Here is a 9,279-nt window from a genome sequence, read left to right on the forward strand (position 1 = left end):
TTTCAAAAGGAAGTCCTTTATAAACAGCCTCCTCTTGAATATGTATGTCACTGTTATCTACAGTTGACATGTGATATAACTTTGTGTACGGCGTGTTAATCATCTTAAAAATCAGTGGACTTCAAAATTAATAACTTCTTTGCATTTTAGTACAATATGTGCTGATTACATATATTTTCAGATGGTAATTTGCATCACTGTATTTTCTTCTTTTTTCTGTTCCTATATCTTCATGATTGTCACTCCATTCATCTGAATTTACCTTGAATGAATCCTTGGTACATTTTAAATGCAAGTTTGACTCCTGAGTTGAGAGCACCGGAACCCGTATTCAGCTCTTAATAGTATAACTCTGTGTGTTACTGTAGGTAAACTGATATTGTACAGTGGTTTATTACATCTGACTCGATTTTTTAAAAATTTAATTATATAAATAGAGCATTTATGGATTTCTCACTGTCAAATCAGTTGCTTTTGCATTATCACCTTGCACAAATGCCTTAGAAGCTTGCCAAACTAGCATGAGAAAACAAAGAACCTTTTCAAAATAGAGTTTAGACAAGTGTTTAAAAATGCACATACCATTTGATTATGCTGCATTATTGGTGTTTGAAGGTTTTATAAAGTCTCCTGGTAACATGTTATTACTTTGCAGTGCAGTTGCACTGTTTTGATAGATGCACCCCTATATTAAATGATCCCAAGCCAATTAACATAGTGAAAGATTTTCTGTTAAATTAAATAAGGTTTGGATGAGGTCATTAAAGATTACCTAAAGGGGGGCATCTAGTTGTCTTCAGGGGTTCCAGAAGACAACTTAGCTTAGATTTTTATTTGATGAAAGTTTCTTTTGTAAGGCACCTATGTGGGCTTTGGTGAATTAGAATGCTAAATTTGTCCTAAAGCTCAAAATAAAAATAGGACAAAATCAAGTTAGTGCTGCATGCTACTGAAAACCATGCTAACATTGGGGGTTTTTTTTAACTAAATACAATTCTGGCTCAATAATTCTGCTTCTTGTCTATAGTCAATGTAGTTGGTTCTACTTTGTCAATAAGGACCTTGCCTCCTCTCTTTAGTAAGTGAATTCTCAGCAGCATAGACTCTTTGGGCACCTATACATGTGGCAGACATCTGCTCCGATGTGTGCTAATCAGCATGCATCAGAGCAGACTTGATTAATCGAGTCTACTGCAAGTCTGCTGGAGTGTGCTAATTAGTACACTCCAGCAGCCTCCATGTCAAGTGTATTCAGTGTCCCCGTGTTTCAAAATAACAATGGGAGTGCTTAACTAAAGCTCATCAAGTGAGCTTCTACTAAAGTGCCCTGCTGCCATTTTGAAGTGCAGGACACTGAGTATACATGATGCTGCAAGCCACTGGAGCACACTAATAAGCATGCTCTGGGAGCTGCACTAATTAAAGCGCCTGCCCCCCACCCTGGAGCACATGTATAGACACCCTTTAATCCTCTAAAATATGAATCTGCTGATCTTCACAGTGTAAACACAGATATAAGACTGGTGGCTAATCACTGATTCAAGTCACAGTAGAAGGCAATATGTATTCCACCTTTTGTATTAAGAGTATTTCAAGGACTAAAGCAGGTTTAATAGGTCATTGAAGGTTGGGCTAGGATCACCTATAAGCATCTAAATCTACTTGGGCACCTGATAGGTAGAATAAGATCTGGCCCACAGTGTACAAGAAATATACAGTACAAGATCTGGCCCACAGTGTACAAAAGTGAGGATCATGTGCAGTAACCTATACACTGGCCAGGCACATATATGGCTACATACACAAACCCATTGTGGATACATGCCAGTGTCTAAGGCATGCAAATGTAGGTGGCCTGAAACCCATGACTAGAAGGTGCTAGATTCTGGAAAAGAAGGAGGAGGCCCCTGCGATGTTGTAGCCCCAGTAGCTGAGCGGTTAGAGCACTGTCCCAGGAAATAGGACACCTGGCTTCTAGTTCCTTTTTGCCTCGAGTTCAGTGCTCTAACCATTACAGCATAGGGCAGGCATAACTGAGAGGCCTTTCCAGCATGCCTTTTGAAGCTGTGCAACTGCCTTTTGTCCCTAGTCATTGGTTTAAATGGATAGAGGGTGGTATACTGAGGGAGGTCCTACCCCGTGAGGAGCAAGGTTGGCATCCATCTCACTGACGTACACTTGTAATGGCCTAGAACTCAGGTTTCTAGCTTTCTGAGCTTGTGCCTTAACTGAGCTACCATGACTGGAACATGGCAAGAGCTTCCTCCTTTCCGAATCTTCCTCCTTACCATTTTTTTGGACACTTGTGCTCAAGTATGCACATACCAGGGTTATATACATAGTTCATGTGGACATGCTTACGCAATCCAAGCTCAAAGTGGGAGCCAAAAAGACCAGGTAGCTGGCAAGAAAACTGCCAAAAGAGAAATAGAATTCTACCCCATGTGCCCCATGTACCTCTCAACATGGTGAGGACCAAATGTGAGCTCCCTTCTGAGGGACACGAAAAGATATTTATTTGGGAAACTTAATGTCTGTACACCTTTTATAACTTCACTCTCATTACTTATTTCTCATGGAAATACATTTCTGTGATGCAAGAAATCACCAGAATCATGTAATATGTAGGAATTTGGGGTCTGAGATTAAAGGAATTCAAAGTCTTCCCATCCACAGACCTTGCATCCTTTCTAGTGGCAACCCTGTGCTGCCAGAAGTGGTCATGATGAGCTACTGTAGGGAGGAAAGAACTCATCTCAACTCCTCAAAGGTATTTAGATGCCAGACGTCCATTCCTTCAGTGGAAGCCAGGTGCTAAATACTTCTGAGGATCTGGGCCACAGACCTTAGGACCAACTTCTTTGTAACTGTTCCTTCTCCCTATCCCATTTCAGATGGCTATATATTCTGGTTTGGAGAATGTTCAGATTTTGGGGGAGTTTACAGGGTTCTCGTCTTCCCCAATTAATCTAGGATTAACATTAAAATGTATTTTAAATCAGGACCAAAGTTGACAGTGTACTCACTAGCATACTACCATTTAAAAAAACACTGAAATCGGGAGGTAGAGATCAGCTAGGCTTTTCAGACCAATAGTGTGCTTTTACAGGTGTTGTTAGAGTTATGTAGCCATGATGGTCCTTCCCCCTCATGTTTATAGTAGGAATTCCAACTATCATATTTGTCTCCAGAGCTTTACAGTCAAACTCTGGGGTTTAAACTTCTTCACAATAATATGATTGGAGCTCAGTAATTATTTGTGAAATGCAAGCTTCAGTATTTTGCACAAATAAGATTGTAGGACAGACATTTTTGTGCCCTTCTGGGGTTACATACAGCCTAGTAACTGAGAGAAAGGGGCTATGTTTAAACAGACCCCCTGCCAATTAGTCTTTAAAAACAGTTTTCTCTCATCTCACTGCTGTTTTAAGAATACTAATAAGACTCTCAGTGAACACAGCTTCAAGACAGTAACAAAGCACTATTTATGCAAATAAACTGCAGCAGACACAAAGCCCCTTTCTCAAGCATTAGTTTGTCCAGTAACAGAGTTGGATGGTCCAGGGCCCAAAATCATAATGTGATTCAGAGTAAGAATTTGTGATGCCATGCTGTTTGACTCTATTCACTCCAAAACTTGTATTTTCAATGCAAGGGGCAGTGATTCTCCCTCTAAACAAAACATTCCAGGTAGTTTATATTTTAATGTTTTTAAAGGGGAGGGAGAACAGCAAGCCATGCCTCTAACTCCACTTGTCAGTAAACATCTCTTCTCTCTTTCACATGCTTCCCCCACATTTTCCCCTCTTTCCTCTGGGCACAGTCCTGCGTCCCCAGTAAGGTACAGGGAGTCAAATGTCCTGCAAGATTATTTCTGCTGGGTTAATTTGAATTCCACAGCAGCAATGTAGTGATCGCAATACAGATGCTACCTTGAAAAACAGTAAAACATAATTATTTAATAAGACAAAGTGAATCAAGACAAAGTAGGATGCAGGCAGCATGTAAAAGTAGATGGAGAAACGTAAAGGGGAGAATGGGAGTTAAGTCATAACACTGAAGCCGATTGCCCCAAAATTTTGGAGATGTTTGAAACCCAAACCATGATCTATACCAATGCTCCCTACCTTTATGAGTCGAGCCAGAATTTGTCTTCAAACATTTCCTGAAGCATCATCCAAGATCCAGAACTGAATTTGGGGTGTTGAAACCCCAAATTGGATTCTCTTGGCTTGTAGTCCTTTGGATTCCCAAATACAAAACAATTGAGAGAACACATCAGGTAGGCAAACTGTTAATTTCCCCATTTAAGAAATGAGAAGTGAGTGGCCAGTACTGCCGAACTATTCCAGGTTACACAATCCTGTCTAAGACCAGTGGGGAGCATTTGGCAATTCATAGGTATGAGTCGGGGTGAATTCACAAGAATGTCTAACTACATTTCCAGCTTCTTATCCTATAGTTGTAACATTCCCCTTCTGCCCCAACTTTCAGAACTTGTTAATCTTTGCTGTACAACATCAGGACAGCAGACTTCCTCTGGACTTTTAAGCTGAAGAAATAACATTTAATTTGTGTTACTTTTGGTATACAGAGTCTCAAAAATAGCAGGAGTTTTATGTAAAGTTTACAGGGCAATAACAGTATGTACTGTATAACATATGCCTACTACTTCATCTCTCCTGATGGAGTATAATATCCTACAGGAAATTTGTCTAAACTTATTTTGAAAACTGCATGGCCAGCTTATGCAGTAGCTAAATATGTGGCAAGTTTTGTAGTATTACTCTCTAAGGAGAATACAGTAAATATGCTTATATATTTTATTTACTTCAGGTGTTATGTAGTCTCCAAGATCTAATGTGAGATGTGGGATAACTCCTCATGGTCGCTCCTACTCCACAATGTTATATATATCAAACACATTTACAAACACTTGTACAGTACAGGTAGCAGCGTAGCTTAGGCCTGTTGTATAGGTCGACATCTACAATGCACACATGAGAACATATAAGTTGCTACCACAAAAAAGAGTGGTTGCAAAACTTATTTTGGATCACCCACTTTATATTTGAGGAAATTAATGTGTGGTCGTTTCTAGAAACTGTGAACATAAGGCAATTGCTGCATGCTTGTATATCCAATGAGTTTTACTATACTATACCCTTATATGAATGCCTATGCAGTGTAAATGCTTTAGTATGGGAATACTGAATGTTTTTTTACACTTTATTTTCTAAGGATGCTCCATTTTATTGCATGATTGCTCCATTTTTGTGTTGATATAACACGCAACAGAGAAGACACATGATTTGAATAATTTGCTATATATTAGCGACTCAGATCCATTATTGATCATGTTCTTATGTCGAGATATTGAAACATGGCAAGAAACGTGCTTCCTTCAGACAATGGGCTTTGTTCACAGCAATATCTTTGTAATTACCATATGTATCTGTAACATATTGGACCTGTACATGGGGCTAAACACTTTGTTGAAAAACCACTATGTTAGTATGGAAAAGCTCCTCATGAATTCACTAGCAGTAGAATTAGACAAACCCTAAACTAACTCAATATTCATAATAATGTTCTAATGTATGTTTTTTATAGACCGTCCAAAACTGAAGAATCTTGTATTTGGTTCTGCAGGCTTAAGGCTAATGTAGCAATTTTTTTTAAAGAGCAACTTAATTTTTTATAACTTGAGCAGGAGTCCGTGTTATCTGATTGTGAACTGGGCCCATTGTTTACAGTGTTACTAAATGTAACCAAAGTTTAATGTTCCTGACTGACTTGAGCTGATGTGTTCATTTGGACAAGGAAGAAACAGGGGGGTAGCGGGGCTGGTCCAGAAGAACACTGCTGCTGTACTAATGCATATTAAATTACAAGAAATCACTGACTGAGTGATTGACGGCCAGGGTATTGTTGTCTGTGTTTGAAACTGGGTAAGAAATTATACTGCTGCAAACTGTTACCAATGATATAACACTAAATCAAAAAAAAATGTAATGCATCCATTTAAAGCAATGTAAATATTGATTTTAATGCTGGAGGATCATTTATCACCATCTTTTTTCATCGCTTTGATATCCAAGGATTCCTAATATACGTGGGATATATTTCATCTGCTTTATTTTTTTAGTTTCAAATGTTTTCTTTTAAAGTAAAATAACTACTGTTTCTTTGTACTGCACTGAAATAAAATAATTCTGTTTCAGTAGATTATGTTTTCCTTGTTCTTTTCCAAATAGTTTCATCTGGTCCTAACTTAACCCTGTTTGGATTAATTTATACTTCATTTATTCCTATTTGTTACTCTTTAGCCAATTGTTTCTGGTTAATATTGAGAGATTTCATTGCCCATTTCAGGGTCTGTTTCTGTCACCCACGCATTGAATAAGCCCTCAGCCCATGAATCCAATGTGCATAAGCAACAGAACCAGACCCGTAGTAATAAGTCTCTGTTCTGGGCCTAGGTAAAACACTATGATCTACCTGACATTTATCTGAGTACACTCGAGCCCTATAATGCAGTTTGATCTCCTCTGGATCCTGGTCTTTGAGTCCTTCCTGTCTAAGAGAGGATCATGTGACATGGAAGACACTATACTATCATCCAACTCCCAGACTGAAGATGTTTATAGAATCATTAAAAAATAGGCTTGGAAAAGACCTCAAGAGATCACTAGTCCAATTCCTGCTCCAAAAGACAGACCGCAAAACTAAAGAAAAATGATAAGACAGAAGATAGATGCAGAGATATTGAAACCAAGGGGGGACATTATGGTCATCTGGTCTGATCTCCTGCAAGACATATGCCTTGAAACGTACCCATTAATCCAGCCCATACTTTCTGCTTGAGCTACAATCTTTTCTAAACATAGACCTTGTGTGAACAGAGTGTGTTAAAACCTCACACCTTCAGTTATAAAAACAAATTACGGGGAGCTCATCTTATCAATATGCCTTAATTAGAGGAGAAAGGGCACCTAAAGGGAAGAGCATCTAAATTGCTTCATATTCTTCTGTTTTATCTTTGGTACAATATATAATTGGCTGAAAGTAACTGCTTCTGCCACATGTGCAAATCAGTCTTTATACAGTCTTGTATAAAGCAACTCTGAAATAGGTATTTTCTATATGCCAAATTTAGTCCTAGAGTAAGATTACATGTATGCAAACAAGATTCATAGGGCAGGAAAAGAGCAATATCTGCTCCTATTTTTTTTTTTACTGTCTTGGAAATTTGGTTAGAGGAGAGCATGCCAAGATCCAGTGTTCAGAATCGAAACAGCAGCAATTCTATTCCCACCTGAGTTTTTCTCTGATGTTTAAAATAATTCATTTCTGAAAGAAGTATAGAACTGTATTAAGAATAATTGTTTCCAACCATGGCTTACTTTTTCCCCTTAGATACCTTGCACTGTGGCCCATTTCACTCCCCATTTCTACAGACCTTCAATAGTCCCTGTTGATTTCTTAGGTATAACCTACATTTCAGCTGAATTAAAAATCTTACATGAGGCAAAGGATTTTTTTGTGATAGCTTTTACCAGACAATCTGCATTGTTGTCAGAGATGTTTGACAAGCTGTATGTAAACGAAACCAGTCAGTTAAGGAATGGAGGATGGCAAAGACAAATAATGCAGAACTAACTTTAAAGCTAAGTGCGATGATTATGTTAATGTATTGTTTGTTTTAATGTTCTCAAAAGTGGGGTTATTTGATGGTTTTTGTTTTGGCAGGGAAATGGTTAATGGCTGGATTGCAGAGGTGCTAGGTATAGCCTGGCTAATTCTACTCTGCCCTCTGGATCATGCTGAAAAGACTTCTCAAAAAACACTGCCTCTTTCTTAAAGCTGGGAGGGGAAGGGGATATAAGAAAGGGGAGCTAAAAAGTCCACTTATGTGTGCATGCCTCTGAGTATCTGCCAACATGCAGCCTGTTGGACTCAGGGCCAAGGCCCTCAGCTACAGGCTCCCAACCTTTCCATGCCACACCCTGGCAAACTGCAGACCAGAAGCGACTGCAGATATAGCCTGGCAAACCACGGACCACTGTACAGAGTCCCGTGGCCAGAATTTCCCAGAACACAGGTAAAGGTTCTTCCAAACCCAAGGCGGGGTGGGGCGGGCGGCAAACCGCAACTGCAGGCCCTGCAGGAGGAGTTGTGGCCTCTCTGCCTTCCTCTGCAGGGCTGCGGTTTGCCGGTCTGCAGTCACTTCCAGTCCAGCAGCTGACGCTTAGAGGCCCCTCATAATGTGAAGCCCTAAACTGTTGCTTGCTTAGCTTGTGCTGAAATCCAGCACTGACAGGACTCCACTGATGTCTGCTGGTATGAAGCCCCAGAGAGTGGCAACAGTGGGAGTCTGCCACATGGGCTAGGGACAGACAGCACACATAAACCAGTTTAAGTGATCAGAAATTGGTTTAAATCTGTAACAGAACAGACATTCAGTGCACATAAACCAGTTTCAAAATGGCTGAAACCAGTTTGAGATAAATCTGGTTGAATGTCATATCAGACTTAACTGATCCGGCTCAAACCAGTTTATGCAATGTCTGTCCCAGTCCTCTTGCTGTTTTAAGTTAAACCAGAGACCCCCCAGCACCCCAGCATGCTCTCTAGGCTGGGCAGGGCTCTCTGCTCCCTGCCCCTCTCCTCACAAGCCAGAGCCGGGAGAGGCAGAGGTGGGGGCTCTGGCCAGGGAGGGGTTTAATTCCCTGCTCTCTATCCCACCAACAGGGACCCAAGCCAGGTCTGCCGGGTGCTCCCCCCTTGCAACTGCAGCAGTGGGGCACCATAGCCCCTGAGGCAGAATGGGCAGGGAGGACAGTTAGTCTCCTCTCTACCGCAACTGGCAGCTGTGTCTGCCTGCCCTTGCCACGACACTCCCTGCTCCCCTCCAGGGGCCCTTCTTGGCCATGCCCCTCTCTAAGCTGCAGTAGGAGGGGGTAGGGCCCTTGTTGGGGGAAGCAGCCCCTGTCATAATGTGGGGGAGCACAAGCCCCTTCCCAGCAGGGGCACTGTGCTGCAGGGGTGGCAGAACTGCATGTGGCAGCACCAGGGCCTAGAGTGTGCCAGAGCCCTGCAAGCCTCCAATATTGCTGCCATGCTCAGAAGCAGCTCTGCCAGCCCTGCAGAGCAGTCCCCGCTGGAAAGGGGCTTGCACTCTGGGAAGCCATGACAGACTGCTGCCCATCATGTTCACTCACTTCCCACTGCTCCAGCTGCTGGGTAGTGACAGGGCCCGGTCCTGCCACTCAGTCT

General features: G+C 41.3%; 1 long non-coding RNA gene across 1 annotated transcript in view; it reads left to right on the forward strand.

Annotated features, from left to right (window-relative positions):
- The first annotated feature begins 1,187 nt into the window (after positions 1–1,187).
- Positions 1,188–9,279, forward strand: part of LOC109319939 — a 16,131-nt gene continuing 8,039 nt past the window's right edge. The window contains exon 1 of the long non-coding RNA XR_002103677.1: positions 1,188–2,953. This is a non-coding gene — a long non-coding RNA (uncharacterized LOC109319939). The remainder of the gene's footprint in view (positions 2,954–9,279) is intronic.

The sequence above is a fragment of the Crocodylus porosus genome, unplaced genomic scaffold (genome assembly GCF_001723895.1).
Source record: "Crocodylus porosus isolate Cpor-Errol unplaced genomic scaffold, CroPor_comp1, whole genome shotgun sequence".
Lineage (NCBI taxonomy): Eukaryota > Metazoa > Chordata > Crocodylia > Crocodylidae > Crocodylus > Crocodylus porosus.